Source organism: Diadema setosum, chromosome 15 (genome assembly GCF_964275005.1).
Source record: "Diadema setosum chromosome 15, eeDiaSeto1, whole genome shotgun sequence".
In the NCBI taxonomy this organism is placed as follows: Eukaryota; Metazoa; Echinodermata; class Echinoidea; order Diadematoida; family Diadematidae; genus Diadema; species Diadema setosum.
In genome coordinates, this window is record NC_092699.1 from 15,315,737 (window position 1) to 15,333,038 (window position 17,302).

Sequence of the window (17,302 nt, forward strand, 5' to 3'; positions counted from 1 at the left end):
CGCGAGAAGACGATACGATGTACACACTGTACAATGTTCAATGAAAGCCCTTACAAGTCTGTGCAACTGCGTATTACATGTAAACACTCATGCCTGTCCAAAAATGGACGATTTTCTACATTGCAGAGATCACTTGCAATCTTTCTAAGAATATGGAGTACCATCACCGTGTGTACATGTATCTCTCCTTGCAAAGAAATTAGAAAAATTGTGTGGTTGTATGTGTGTCTTTATCACTCGATAACTTGAACAGTGTAGAAATAATCATGGTAATAATGACAATTAACAACAACAGAGAAAAGCTATTGTATAATTACATCAAGGGAACCATTTGTTGATGATGATGATGATGATGTTGATGATCACTCAAAAGGTAATAATAAATGTACATTGTAGATGTTCCATATTGTTACATTATCAGTATGGTGTATTAGTATTTTTACTATTTTTGCCTCTCTTAAAAAAAAAAAACACACACACACACATTCTTTGTCCTTTCTGATATTCCCGAAAGCTTTGAAATATATGTAGAGCTTACACATTGTCGTAAGCAGGAGATAAAAAAAAAAAACATCGTCGCTGCAGGATAGGTCGGTATATTAACAGTTTCCGTCTCGATAGGTTTGTATCTTGGCAAAATATATATATACATATACATAGATTAAGAAATATAAATATACATTTATATATACATATATATATATATATATATATATATATATATATATATATATATATATATATATTATATACATATACACAAATATATATAGATATTGATTGAATCGTTTCTTTATTCAAGAAAATGTTTTACATTACACCACCGGTCTAGTTATCCCAAGGTTTCTTTGAAAATGCTGCAAGCATCAAAATATCAAACATCGTAATTTTTATATACAATTTCCCGTGAATGCTAGGCGTATGAGAGAAAGAGATAGAAAAGAACAAAAAACTTCTGCCATATGTCTTGTTTCTCGCTTTATTGCAGCGTATGTCATTGTCGAAGTATAAATGCTATGATAAATGTTGGTAACAACCACATGAGAACTTGCACATTCGATTCCCAACAACCATTAAATTATTGGGGTCCGTAAAAAAGGTTACAGAATACATACGAAGCACCTCATTATAATGTATTCGATGGACCGGTGCAGAAAAACTGGCTGTCTGTAATCGGCCTTTGAAAATCTCTATTATGCTCATAATCCCCGACTTTTCAGATGGCGGCTACGAGCGCGTCCAGGGATGTTTTTGTATCAACATTCTGACTATTCATGGAGGGTACAATGTAACCTGATACTCTGGCCACCTGGTCTATTCAAAGTATTCTTGCGTAATACACGCGCGTAATTATGTTAGGCTGTGTTTCACCATGATGAATATAGATAGGACCCCGTAGTAGCAATATCGGCTCTTGCGTTGTATGAATGCTATACAGGGATCCTCCATTTGGTTCGTTGGTCAAGTATATAGATTCTTTTAACGATCTTATAAGCAGGCTGTCATTCATAAGTATGACAGAAAAACAAACAACAACTTCAAGCAACATCGAAGTTGAGTTTCGCGAACTAATCTTCCATTTGAGTTGGTTTCTCGGTTTTGTTTCAACAATTTTTATAATGTTGACAAAAGCCTAATGGGATGTTCAATATTCAATTAAATCATTGCACCTTTCTCGCAATCTCTGACAACTAATGATGACTAAACCTGTGAAATCCACGATTTATTTATTCATTTATCTATTTTTTTTTTTTGTATAGAGGCGTTTTCTTTTTGAATTTATCTATCATGACTGCCTCCAGATTTCGACCATAATTATATGTCTTAGGTTTCCATGGGATCAATAAAGGAGATCAACGAGCGCATTTGTAGGTTTCCTGTCGGGTTTAATGTTGGAAAGTTTATGTGCAATCACGATTCACTTACAACCCTATATACACCGTAATGTCGGGATGAGATATTGTTCACTACACATCAAGTGAGATTAAATCTTACACAGTGTACTGTGATATGATATATATGATAAAAGTCATCAGCAAACGGGATAGATTATTGTTTTGTCTATGTGTGTGTGTGTGTGTGTGTGTGCGTGTGTGTGTGTGAGAGAGAGAAATGAGAAAGGGTGGAGAATATATATATATATATATATATATATAATTATATATTCACTTACAACTATATGATCTTATAAAACACATGTTCAAGTCAGTTGACGGAACATTTATAAGCTCTTCCGGTCTGCCTATGAAACATCGGAGTCTATGCGATAAGAAGAAAGATTGAGAGATAGAGAGAGAAAAATAAAATAGGCTGGTCTTCTAAATTTTGTTCGATGAATGGTAATCTTAACACACTTTTGCAAACGAAATGAAATATTATACACTGCTAGGTTTGCCTATAATCTGTGTTATGGTGATTTCTTATTAGATTATACATAATAATACGGGCAAAGTATCTTGGATAAGTGATCGCCACCATCGATGAGGATATTCAATCTAGACGACTAATTGAAGATGATGAGAATAAAGAAGACATAGTGGATAGCTGGAAAGGAAAGTAATGTGATGCAATGAGATAAAAATGAAGGAGCACGAATCGAGGCAAATGTATTACAAAGGAAGAGAAAATGGCATATTCGAGTGTTCAAAATGGTTTAACATTATGCGAAGATTTCATAGTCATTTTTTTTTCTGTGTGTGTGTGTGTGTGTGTACGTTTGTTTTCTAATTTTATTCAAATTCAAATTCAAATTCAAATTTATTTCACATGCTAAAAAGAAAACATCACGTTCACAATCAAACAGAAGAGAAAAATATACAATCAACATAGCACGTGAGGGATCAGTAAAGGCTGTATGAAGCCTATCGAGGCCGATTCCCTTACAAACAATAAATAGTACGCAATTTCCATCAAATATACATCAAGGAACAAAAACAACAAAGAAACATCACAGAAAAAAAAAGTGGCAAAATTATTACAATAATTACTCAATTGCACTTTGTATTAATAACATTTTATATTTACGTTTAAAAGATGACAGTGTTGGACTCTCTTTAATAAAAGTTGGCAACTCATTCCAGCATTTTGCTCCAGTGTATCTAATTGTAGTCTTAGAGAACTTATATCTGTAAAAAGGTAAACATATCTCGTTGGCATATCTAGTGTTGTAGGCATGGATTGCACTATTTGGGGTAAACGAATTATGGAACGTGACAGGTAAGACACCTTTAAAGTATGAAAACATAAATGTAGCCACTTGTAATTGCACAATTTGATCAATTTTCAAAATTTTCAATTTCTTAAACAGTACTGCAGTGTGTGCAAACGGATCTACATTACAGAGTATTCTTATTGCACGCTTTTGTAACATCAAAACACGATTCAATAAATATAAAGAACTATGACCCCATATTATTGCACAATACGTTAAATGTGGGGAAATCATTGTATGATACATGGTTAATAGAATTTTTAAAGGAAATATATGTTTCAGATAATTTATGACACCAACAATTCTACTTATTTTGATACAAATATCATCAAAATGACCTTTCCATGTTAATCCATCATCAATTGTAACACCAAGAAATTTTACTCTGTTGACCTGCTTGATTTTGACATTACCTATAAATATTTGTAAAACATCTTCATCTATTACCTTATTTTTTGTCTTAAATACCATGTAACATGTTTTATCAATATTTATAACCAAACGATTTGCTGTAAACCAGTTATGTAATTCAAACTCGTACAGTTATGTAATTCAAACTCGTCGACAAAATAAAAGAAAAAAAAAGATAGCGCCATGAATATGTTCATAATTCAATCTCAGTTTCCTCTCACTATCACTTCAAAAAAACGTATTCAAATTAGAATGCCCGTAGACAATTCAAATTCGTCTCCATGTGAGAGAGCGTCTTTTCAAACAGGGTCGCAGGTGACCATTCCCGAATTCGACGCAGAAGTTAATTCAATTTAGCAACAACAAAAAAAGGCTGGCCATCGCGTATACTCCAGCAGCTGTAGAAGAAGCCGACATGATCATAGAAGTATGACAAGCACAAGCCACACAGGCTTGAAGGCCTAAAATTATTACATCACTTGAGAAAATAAGGAAAAGGCAATATCTTTGTTGAAATAAACAACATTTCTCCTGGCATTCTTCAATCTCTCATAACAGACTGCTAATTTTGCTGAATTGTTCTTCTCTTATGTCATGAGTGTAAATCAATATTTGTTTAATTGTTTATACAGTACCAGTCATCCCCCGATAAAAGACAAGAAAGAAATGAAGAACTAATCTCATTCAATAAGCATAATGTATAAAGAAAATGAGCATTTGCTGCAATCGTTTATGAATATGAAAATGCTGCAATGTGCATGAGTGCGCGAAGTCTAATGGAATGAAAAAATGTAGTCCTACCTAAATGCATATATATCCTTATATATATATGTTACGCTGGCACGATAAGTGAATAAACCACTTCAATAGCAGCATGAAAACATTTGATTTCATCGATACATGAGATAAGACAAGAACATTTCATGCTTTTATTGCCCAAAATACCTTGCTTCTAAACAGTGTTCAATTGAGGCGATGGGTTATCACAGGTCCATCTCTCACAAAATTAATCACTCTTCACAAATTTGGAGCGCTTTCTACGAAGGCAAATGCATTCTATGGACCGGTGCAGAAAAAAAGAGACCGTCTGTAATCGGCCTTTGAACTTCTCTATTATGCTCATAATCCCCGACTTTTCTACGAGCGCGTCCAGGAATGTCTTTATATCAACATCCTGTCTATTCAATAAGGTACAATATGATACTCTGGCCACCTGGGGGGCGTTTCATCAACGAGTTCGTCGGAGATTTCACCGACAAATTTGCTATCAGCCAATCAGACCAAGGATTTCATTAGCTTTTAACAGTTGTCAGTGTAAATCCTTGCGTCTGATTGGCTGATAGCAAATTCGTCGGTGAAAACCTCCGACGAACTCGTTGATGAAACGCCCCCCTGGTCTATTCAAAGTATTCTTGCGTAAAACATTCGCATATGTTAGGCTGTGTTTCACCATGATGAAATATATAGGACCCCATAAAGGCAATAACCATCGGATCTTGCGTTGCATGAATGTTATACAGAATATCCTCTATTTGGTTTGTTGGCCAAGTAGATTATTTGAACGACCTGTAAATGACATAATCAGACTGTCATTCATAGGTATGAGAGAAAGAAAAAAAAAACAACTTCAAGCAACATCGAAGTTGAGTTTCGCAGACCAATCTTTCATTTGAGTTAGTTTCTCGGTTTTGTTTAAGCAATTATCCCTTTCATAATGTTGACAAGAGCCTGATGGGATTTTCAATATTCAAATAAATCATTGCATCTTTCTTGCTTTCTTTGACAACTTATGATAACTAAATCTGAAAAAATCCATGCTATTGCGGTACCTGCCATCCACACAGAAGTTTCTTCTCTTTTTTTTTTTTGTATAAGAAGTTTGCTTTCTGGAATTATCCATTATGTCTGCCTATAGATATGACTTAAGGTTTCCATGGGATTTAATAAAAGAGATCAACGAGCACATTTGTGATTCAACAGTAGGGGTTAAATGCTGCCAATTGTATGTACAATGTTATAATTGACTTAAAACTCTACTGCCAAGAAGTATTGCTCATTACGAATCACATGAAATAAGATTTCACATAGTGATAAGACAGAAGTTATTTGTTATAATATTATTATGATGAAAACTCATCACTAACCGGAAAGACTATTGTTTTGTGGAATTTGTATATTTGATAGAACATTTATGAGGTCTTCCGGTCTTCAGGCGAAACACTGGAATCTATAGCGATGAGAAGAAAGATTGAAAGGGAGAGAAAGAGAGAGGGAGAAAAATAGGCTGGTCTTCTAAATGTTGTTTGATGAATGTACATATATTAGATATTGTTGTATATATATATATATATATATATATATATATATATATATGTATATATATATAAATATATATATATATACAATACAGGCAAAGCATCATCGAGAAGTGATCTTCACTAATGATATTATTCAATCAAAGAATTGGATAACTGGAAAGAGAGGGAGAGAGATCAAAGAGGGTGGGGGGGGGGGAGAAATATGATGGTCTTCTAAATTCTTTTTGATGGATGGTAATCCGATCACACTTTAGCAATCGAAATGTAATGTTACATCCGGTCAGGTTTGCCTATCTATGTTATGGCAATATCTTTTGAGATTGTATATACGGGCAAAATATCTGTATACGTTTGTAGGCGGGAATGAAGTGGATAGCCGGAAAGGAAAGTGATGAAATGTAATGGGAAAGAATAAAGGAGCACTAATCGAAGGAAATGTATCATAAAAGAAAAGTAATGGAAACTTGATTATAAATAATGGCACATTATGCAAAGATTTTGCAGTCGTTTTTCTGTATGTTTTTATTTCAATTTCATAGTTAAGTAATTCATAATCGCCAACAAAAAATAGCTTCCTGAAGATGGCCATTCAGGTTTGTTTTCCCTTCGCTATATGCTATCCCTTCAAATGTAGCATGAACACACTTCAATTTATAATCCATGGGCCAAGACCCGAAAAATGGGTTGTTGGTACCACCTGAGGTGGCAAAACCTTTTTGGTGTCAGTTTGTTTGTCGGGCAGAGATATGCTTATCAAGCTATGATAGCATTTCCAAATGAGTAGCTTAGTCATATTTTTTTTTTTTAAACCAATTTGGTCTCGTTTTTATATCCCTATACTTCTGAATCGAAACTAACCGCTATAAAAAGAAGAGCACTGTCTTCCGTACGTCCACAGGTGTTCTGTTGTAAACGCGATGCGCTTAGTCTTTATTCAAGGCAGCGAAGGGAATATCCAAAGGGTTATGATGTCCACAGCTGTCACGCGGTGCGCTTATATAGTCTTCATCTGGACCAATGTACCGTTATCATATCTAAAGTTCCTCATTATTATAAGGGATTATCTATACTATTTTTATACCACCCTCTAAACAAATAAATCAATTTTAAACAAAAATCACTCTGTTTATTTACAATATTATTCATTATAATGTATTGTAGTGTACCGGTCCATTGTTTTTGCATTATCCTTTTTTGTTGGATGAAAATAAAGCGACATCGGCGTGGTGTTAGCGTTTTCACACTAGCGTTTTTGCCGGAAAATGATAGATAATTGCAAAATACGGTAAAATTCAAGAGGAATCTCTTTTTTTTTTGGTTGTTGTTGTTGTTGTTTTAAGATAAAAGGATATACACTGTATCATAAGCTTTGGATATTCCCTTCGCCGTCTAGAATAAAGACTAAGCGCACCGCGTTTACAACAGAATACCTGTGAACATACCATAGAGCTGCATTTTACAGTTCTACGGAACATACAGAAAACAGTACTCCTGTGCTTATTTTTAAGGATGTGCCTCTCTTAATGATTGCGATTGATGTTCAACTATTTCTTTCACGCAAGCTTGAACAGGAAGAAGCTAAAATTCAGGCAAGGAGACGAGTTTTCTTCCATGAGATACAATCATTAAGACATACATCTATTCCCGAAAGTTGTGTGATTGCTTATGTGCTAAAGAATTGTGTCCATTACATGAATCAGGCACTATACAAAACGGTTGAAATCTACTGAAAGTCGAACTTGTTTTTTTTTTTTTTCATTTCCATTTAAAGCGGGGATAGACTAGAAATTTGTTTGTCTATACTGACAGGAGACATTACATTTTCCAGTACATGCTCCGCATTTAAACAGTCACCATATTTTCGTGGTCAGAATCAGATAATGGACAAATGATATATTATAAAAATGAAAATACGAAACTACGAACACGCCATATGTACAAATATTATGAACTTCAATGAATTAAACTTACTTGTGATATTCTGCATAAAAAACAAGCACGCCGATTAGATAATTTAATAGAATTAATAGAACACACAGCAATATCATGCATGGCGGATCAAATCAAGTTCAATTGGTGAGAAAGCTACATGAAGTTAAAAAGTTGACTTCTTTTCGTTTCTCTTTCAATTCATGAAGACAGAATTACATTGTATATCTAATGAAGAGGATTGTCTCTGTTGCGAACGATCGCTATATATAGCACTGTTAGTCGTCTGCGCAAATCCTAATCCCTAAATACTTAAATTTTTGCTTGATAATGTAATAACCCTGCTTATAACTTTATAAAGGACTCGCAAATTCAAAGTTTCAAAACGTATACTAAAATATTATATTGCACACGGTGTATTTCAAAAAACATTTTGAATGCGTTGTGTGTAAGCATGTTAATAGCATCAATCTGCCTTTTATTTTCCGTACGTAAAGCGCACAGAAACGTAACCAAACGTTACCAAATACAGTGAAATGCATTGTACGGCGTGGTACTATCATTAGAAGTATATCCCATTCCTTTTTACTTTTATTTGCTAGAAGCAGTCGTCAAACCATGCGTCATTTTCGTAGCGACATCATTTAGGAATTAGAATGTATGAAGATAATCGCTACTCATTTATTTTGCGCTACTGACATAGCATTTACATTTTCCAACTTTTATTGACATGCAGTATTATGTTACTGTATGGTTACGATTACGAATGTTGGTTATGAATTCAAAAGACTGGTTTATTAATCGAAATATAAAGGTAATAGCTGTTTTGAAAGTAGTTCGATGCAAATTCAAAACGCAATCGAAATCATCGTCATGGGGGAACTGATAGCTCTAGAAAACTTGTTGAGGCTAGTAAAGATTGCCGTATGCAATCTTTGTAGAAAGTTTTGACTTAGGCCATCTTTCGAATATTTTGAGAAATTATATAAAGAAAATTATTTGTTTTGATTATGTCAAGAATTAGTTTGAACTATGAGAACAAAAAGGCGCGGTTACCCAAACAATGTCGTAGTTCGAAAAGACATGATGGGTAAAGTGAATTCATGACTTGACTAATCCTTACTGAATTGATGATCACTACTGTAAACTATCAGTTATGTCTTGTAGATGATACCTCTGTAATCGTAGTCAAAATTCTTTTGAGCGATGAGACGAAAACCAACAAACAAAATGCCGTGTATCATCGCTCGAGATTCCAACATTTGGCGTCACCCGACCAACAATAAGTGACGAATCAAATGGAATATCATGTTGTGGGTTAGCAGACTGTGTTACGATTTTTAAATGTTTCGAGCAGTTGTTTAAAAAAAAAAAGAGAAAATGAGGCAAAGTTCAAAAAATTAGAAAAAAACACGTAAATGCCGGCGATCATGTTTGATAATCAAAGTAAGAGATTATAATCGGCCGTGCGGATGTATATGATTGCCTTATTTACATGTCTGATTTCTGTAAACTATGTTATATTTAAATGTAAGTTCCCTTTCCTCCTTGATAAAAGTTGTGTTGGGTTTTCGCTATAGGCATTTATTAGGAAACACTGTAAAAACGACAACAAATGCGTACTATACATCAAGAGATGACCTATACATACATGAAACACAAAAATTTGTGTACGTTCTGATATAATGCAACTGCTTGTTTGTTAGTTAGTTAGTTAGTTTGTTTGTTTGTTTTGAATTACCATGGTCTTTGTTGAGGGAAAGATGAAGAAAAGTAGTAGAGTGTATTACTCTCAAATCCGGATAATTGCGATAAGTGTGTATCCCCGCCCTTTCTATACAGGTAAACGATTTAAGCTTGGTATGCTATTATAAAAGCCTGCATGTGTCACGCAGAAGAACTGATTCCGCGATCACTTTTAACCTTTCATAAAATTCACGTTTTAAGATAGTAACGACAGCTTGTAGGAGATAAAGTAACTTAGCGTCCCTGACTGTGGTTCTGAAGACAAAAGGGGACTGAAAAATTCTTTTACAAATTAGCAGACGTAATGCCGATCCTCCAACACTGTTGCTCCATTCAGTCACTGATTCTGCTATCAATGGCGAAGAAAGAATACTGGTTGCGTCTTTATCCACCCCTTGATAGCAGGAAGTTTACCTTTCATTGTTTAAGGCTTCGTTGATGCGGGGTTTACTCGTCGGATACAAGGCGTGAACAGTGTCGTCCGAGTTCTTTCATTTGAAATTCCTCAGAATACGCAATTCAATGGGCAATTAGCGCTGCTACTTCGCAAAGCTGTTAGCCAAATTCTTTGCAGACTTGACCTCTCACATGTCAGCTACACGCAATACACGACAAACAGCTATCATTACAAACATTCTGATAAAAAAAAAAAAAAAAAAATGAAGAAGCACACTTTTGAGTAGCGACACAGCTTTCTGTCCCTTTCTCAGATAGGTCCTACCTCTAAAAAAATACACAGATGACAAGAGTCAGAATATCCTCAAAAGGGAACACGACCTACATTGTATTTGGGCATTAATAATGTTTATCTTCCGATTTCTCTCCGTGCCGTCGCGGCCCAAACCATCATAAGAAATAGGGCAATAAGTTTTATTAACCAGGGAAACAATAGTATGCATTACATAAATTTGGCGAATTATCACACGAATTGTCGACTTAATAAAAACGAGAATACATGTAATTGACAACTTATAGGCCCTACTATATCTCCAGAGATGAACTTTAAACAGCAAGGCACATACCAGGGAAAGAAAGTTATGATTATTTGAATGAATTCATTAATGAAACCAATTAATAACCGTTGTAAAAGTACACACTCGCATACAGAGGTTTCAAGTTCGATTATTATGATCATTGTATTAGCTCATAGATAAAGTATTACAAATTCTGCGTGATCGTTCGTTGGAATTATTTTTTTTCAGCGCGATTTGTGCGTCACATCAATCACCACTTCATGAAATGGAGGGCATGTATCAAACGAAACTCGCTGGTCATGCAATCGATAGCCTTGGTCAGCTCACTATTATTGCGTAATTCTAAAGCCCTCACCGCTTGACCGCCGCGCGCACCATGCTTTGTTTTGTCTTCAATGGGGTCAAGAGCAATGCCTCATTAGCATATACACCCTAGAAACGGAGGTGGAGTCTCAATCGGGCAAGAACAATAGGTGCGAAACGCAACGCAAAGGCGAGCGTTCGAAAAAAATGTAACCGAAAAAAATTGTCTCAGAAAAACTGTGATTTGAGACACTACCTTGTACTCATTTTTACACGCTGAAATTTTCTGTACAAACAGATAAAACATCAAGGAATCAAAATCCGTATAAAAAAAAAAATTCGACCCGAGCACTGCTTCCCCTTCATTTGCGGCTCATTACGGGAAAACTCGCCGTGCGACTTATGACTCATTTTGTCGGAGCGCCACACACGTGATGCGCTCCGTCGGAATGAGTCAAAAGTCGCAAAAAATGAGATCGTAGTTATGCCTATATGTGAATTCTACAGACACTAAGCTTTACACTGATATGTAATACAACTCATTTGGACATCCCTATGGATCATAGAAACGAATATTATCTACGCTTATGATGTCAGTCCATTTTCTAAATAACGGAGAAAATCGCTCTTAAAGTTCGGGCTATGTTCAAGCTAACAACCTGTTTCTTTCACTATAGACGAAACAATACAACAGTCCTGCTTAGCGACGGCGTTTACGCTCAATCGCACGCACTACCGTATACGGTATAGCTTGGATGTGTAAGATGGCAAATGACCCAATCGCAGGACAGGTCTATCATTAACTATTCTAACCAATACGGCAGCCCGAATGTAAACTGAAGTGCGTTTGTGTCCGTGCCGCTGCCGCCGCATGAATGAGTCGGTAAGCGTTGTGTGTCGGCTGCGGTGACTTAGTTGCCGCAAGTTTTTAACTCACAAACAATAGGAAACAGTAGAAAGAAAGAAAGAAAGGCACGCAATGCGTATTACAACAAGCGTCTTTTAGCGAGGGCCTTGATCGCTTCCATTCTCCTCCCATATTGTTGTCAGTGGAAACTAAAGGAGATGCGTTTAGCAAGTACCAATACCTATAGTCCATGGGCCAAGACCCGAAAAATGGGTTGTTGGTACCACTCGAGGTGGCAAAACCTTTTTGGTGTCATTTTGTTTGTCGGACATAGATACGCTTATCAAGCTATGATAGCATTTCCAAATGAGTAGCTTAGTCATAATAAATGAATTTTTAACCAATTTGGTTTCGTTCTTATATCCCTATACTTCTGAATCGAAACTAACCGCTATACAAAGAAGAGCACTGCCTTCTGTATGTCCACAGGTGTTCTGTTGTAAACGCAATGCGCTTAGTCTTTATTCAAGGCAGCGAAGGGAATATCCAAAGGGTTATGATGTCCACAGCTGTCACGCGGTGCAATGCACTTAGTCTTTATCTAGAACAATGTACCGTTATCATATCTAAAGTTCCTAATAAAAGGGATCATCTATACTGTTTTTATACCACCCTCTCAACAAATACATCAATTATAAACAAAAATCACTCTGTTCATTTACAACATTATCAATTATAATGTATTGTAGTGTACCGGTACATTGTTTTTGCATAATATTTCATTGTTTGAATGGAAATAAAGCGACATTGGCATGGTATTAGCGTTTTCACCGTAGCGTTTTCAGCGGAAAATGATAAATAATTGCTTTGTTGTTGTTGTTGTTTTTAGATAAAGGGATATACACTGTTTTATAAGCTTTGGATATTCCCTTCGCCGTCTTGAATATTAGACTAAGCGCCGTGGCTATCATAACCCTTGGATATTCCCTTCGCTGCCTTGAATAAAGACTAAGCGCACCGCGTTTACAACAGAACACCTGTGAACGTACAGAAGACAGTACTCTTCTTTGTATAGCGGTTGGTCTCGATTCAGAAGTAGAGGGATATAACAACGAGACCAAATTGGTTTAAAATTAATTTACTATGACTAAGCTACTCATTTGGAAATGCTATCATAGCTTGATAGGCATATCTATGCCCGACAAACAAAATGACACCAAAAAGGTATTGCCACCTCAGATGGTACCAATATCTGGCCTGGCCCATGGACTACTAGAGTGAATAGAACCTGAGAACCCATTGTAGGCGGGGATACAAAAGACAGCATCAATAGAGGAAGTTAATGAAGTTAATTAACGATAGTCGTCTTTTCAGATCGTGTTCTTTGCGTGTACTAAAAACCCTCTAATAATGCACATGGTCGTAATGTTGCAGAGCATCAACGACTGCTTTCGTGCCTGCTCTGCTGCAGCTGTATACAGCCGTAACATTCTGAATTCCCGCCATATTAGGCACATTTCCCTTATAGGCGTTGCGTCCACATTATCTATCGCTTTTATCGCGCTTGCCAAAGCTGCACATAATTTATACTATACGTATCAGAAGCAAATGTTGATGTATATGCCTAACAGCTTCATGTTGTTGTTTTTTTTATAATTATGATTGTATCATATTAATTTGAAATTATAGTGCTTCTTATTCTCGGTCACTTTTATGATACCATAGCATAATAAAGAACCATTAACTTGTAGCTTAAACCTATTTTAATTTTTGTTTGTTATTTATTTATTTTTTTTACAGAACACCACATTTACAGTTGCAATCTTTCTGCATTTGAGAAGTTGAGTATAGACCGATAGTCATATTTACAATTATATTCGGAATTAATGCTTTAAAGGCCGTCGTTGTATCGTTTTGTATTCACAAATCTTATACTGAAATAAGTGATTGCTTGATTACTTTCGGGTAAAGGAACCACCGGAAAAGGAACGCATTTATCTGTTTATTTTTTTTTTCTTAACGAACCTAAGCTAATAGCGAACCATATGAATTGTGTGATCTATGAACCTTCAGAATAATCAATAACCCCCCCCCCCCCCCAACAAAAGGAAGCATTTCGTAGTGCGTCTCAGTACTCCTGTGTTTGTTTTTAAGGATGTGGCTTCTCTTTATGATTGCGATTCATGTTCAACTATTTCTTTCCCGCAAGCTTGAAAAAGAAGAAGCTAAAATTCAGGCAAGGAGACGAGTTTTCTTCCATAAGATACAATCATTAAGACATACATTTATTCCCAAAAGTTGTGTGATTGCTTATGCGCTAAAGAATTTTGCCCATTATATGTATCAGACACTAAACAAAACAGTTGAAATCTACTGAAAATTGAACTTCGTTTCCTTTCTTCTTTTTTTTTTTTTTTTTTTTTTTTTTGGTGTGTAATTTCATTTCCATTTCAAGCGGGGATAGACGACTAGAAATTAGTTTGTCTATACTGGTGGGAGACATTAGTGTTCCAGTACATACTCCGCATTTAAACAGTTGTCATATTTTCGTAGTCATAATCAGATAATGGACACGTGATATATTATAAAAATGAAAATACAAAACAACGAACACGTCATAGTACAAACATTATTAGCTTCAATGAATTATACTTACCTGAAATATTCTGCATAAAAAAAAAACACGTGTGCCAATTAAACAATATCAAATTAAACAATATCATAGAATTAATAGAACACACAGCGATATCATGCACGGCAGATCAAATCAAGTTCAGTTGGTGAGAAAGCTCATTGAAGTTATAAAGTTGACTTATTTACGTTTTCCTTTCTATTTATGAAAACAGAATTACATTGTATACCTATTGAAGCGGATTGTCTCTGTTGCAAACTATTGCCAAAGATAGCATTGTTAATCTTCTGAGCAAATCCGAATCCTTAAAGTACTGTAATTTTTGCTTGAATTGATAATGTAATAACCCATATGACTTTATAAAGGACTCGCAAATTTAAAGTTTCAAACCGAATACTAAAACATTACATTGTACACGGTCTATTTCAAAAAATCATTTGAATGCGTTGTGTTAGCATTTAATAGCATCAATCTGCCTTTTATTTTCCGTACGTAAAGCGCACAAAAACGTAACCGACATTACCAAATACAGTGGAATGCCTTGTACGGCGTGATATTATCATTAGAAGTATATCCCATTCCTTTTACTTTTCTTTGCTTGAAGCAGTAGTCAAACCATGTGTCATTTTCGAAGCGACATCACTTGGGAATTAGAATGTATGAAGATGATCGTTACTCGTGTATTTCGCGCTATTATTATAGCATTTGCATTTTCCAACTGTTATTGACAGTATTTTGTTACTGTATGCTTACGATTACGAATGTCGGTTATCAATTCAAAAGACTAGTTCATCAATCGAACTATAAAGGTAATAGTTGTGTTGAAAGTAGTTCGGTACAAGTTCAAAACGCAATCGAAGTCATCGTCACAGGGTGAACTAATAGCTCTCTAAAAAACTTGTTTAGGCCGTAAAGATTGGCGTATGCAATCTTTGTAGAAAGTTTTGACTGAGGCCATCTTTTGAGTATTTTGAGAAATTATATGAAGATTTTTTTTTGAATTATGTAAAGAATTAGTTTGATTTTGACTATGAGAATAAAAAGGCGCGGTTACCTCAATCATGTCGTAGTTCGATTAGGCATGATGGGTAAAGTGAATTCATGACTTGTTGAGAGAGAGAGAGAAGAGAGAGAGAGAGAGAGAGAGAGGCCAAGCAAGAGGCAATAGGCTACTTGTTCATAATGCCCACCGACAGACACAAACAAGGTATATCACAGCTAGTAGACGCTTATAATTGACCATGTCAGTTACGCCGGGGTCGCTCATAACACACAAAGGGCCTCCATGGAACACGTCAATTTCTATATGTGGGACAGTACAATATTTTCGCGATTTCGTGCCGAGTAAAGGAATGATATCCTTATGATTTCTGCTGGCGCGCGCTGCTGACCCATCAAATCATCACGTTACACCTTAGGTATCATCTTATAGCTGGATAATAATTTTCCTTTTACATGGTATGCGTTCGTTAGTGCCCTACAATGAAAAAGAAGACTCTTTGGGGAATTTTAGACGAGTATGTGAACCCATTATTTCCGGGACATCGGTAATGAATTAGCCATGCACGAAGTCGATGACCTTTCATGTCGCTCTTGGAAAATTTAAACAATATTGCATTCAGGTTTTAACCTTAACCTGTCAAATTAAAAAAAAAAAAAATCATGTGAAAACGTAATTCAGTGATCATGATCTGCGGGGTCAACTCGAGGTCACCCGTGCGAGAACTTGGATATTCTAGACGGGGTTTTTCGGCTTGCCGACTGACTGGCAATAAGCAAGCAAGGGTTTGAAGCTCCTTGGCGCAAGTAACAAGCCTTTCGTATTGTCGGGAATCGTCTCATTTCACGCTTGCGCTGAAACTGTCGGCCGGGGAATGGCGCATGGACTCGCACGCGGTATACACCTGATACACACGTACCGTGTAAGCACTGCGGGAACCAGGGAGGTGAGATGGGATCATGCGGGAACCAAGCACTGGCGGCACGGGGCCGTGCGAAATCGCACCCAAAAGCCGCACGGGTCCGTGCGCCCGACCCGCACGGGACCGTGCGCCAGACCCGCACGGGTCCGTGCGACAGCGTGCGAGGGAGTATGGATCCGCACGCAGGCGTGCGGATCTGCACGGGGGCGTGCAGATCCGCACGGAGGTGCACGACTACGCACGGGTGCGTACAGGGGCGCACGGAGCCATACGCTCCCGTGCGAGATCGCACGAACCTGCACGCAGCCGCACGAAGCGACCCCGTGCGCAGTGCGTGCGGGAGTAACATAACATAATGGTCTGACTGTACATGTATATGAGCACATGCTAACAATAATCCCTGAATAAACATAAAAGTCACTTCAAATTTTGTACTGATGTGCTCTGAAACATGCTCAGAATTTGCCATTTAATCAGCAGCACAGGCAAAATAAATGCTTCCAACATTCTGGAATTAAAAATGTTTTTACCGCATGTTGCCAATTTGCATGATTCGCATGGACAGTTACTACAGTTAGCCAAAATGTAAATGTGGATTGAGTGAAAGCAGCAATATGAGTTAAACACATCAGTGAAAAATTGAGGAAAATCTGACAACTGGTGCAAAAGTTCCACACAAACTTTAATTTTACTTTTTGTGTAAAGTGCACATTCCATCCACTTGTTACTGACAAATGTTAAGGATGACATTATTCCCTCTGCTTTCTGAAAGAAGTAATTCAAGTGCCCTTTCATTATGCTGGAAAAGTGAACACATATTGAATTTTTTTTTTTACAGTTTCTTTATATCGTTGTCCAGAATGATATCATGAACTGCAGCATTCTCCATAGCCAGTGATGATGGCACCGAAACTCTAAAAATTCATAACTTTTGAATTGATTGTCCGATTTTTCTCAAACTGTCACTGATTTGTTCTAGTAATATTGCTGCTTTCACTCATTCCACATT

General features: G+C 36.4%; 1 protein-coding gene across 1 annotated transcript in view; it reads right to left on the reverse strand.

Moving 5' to 3' along the window:
• Nucleotides 1-17,302, reverse strand: part of LOC140238557 (rho guanine nucleotide exchange factor 10-like) — a 119,226-nt gene that overhangs the window by 22,743 nt on the left and 79,181 nt on the right. The window lies entirely within an intron of this gene.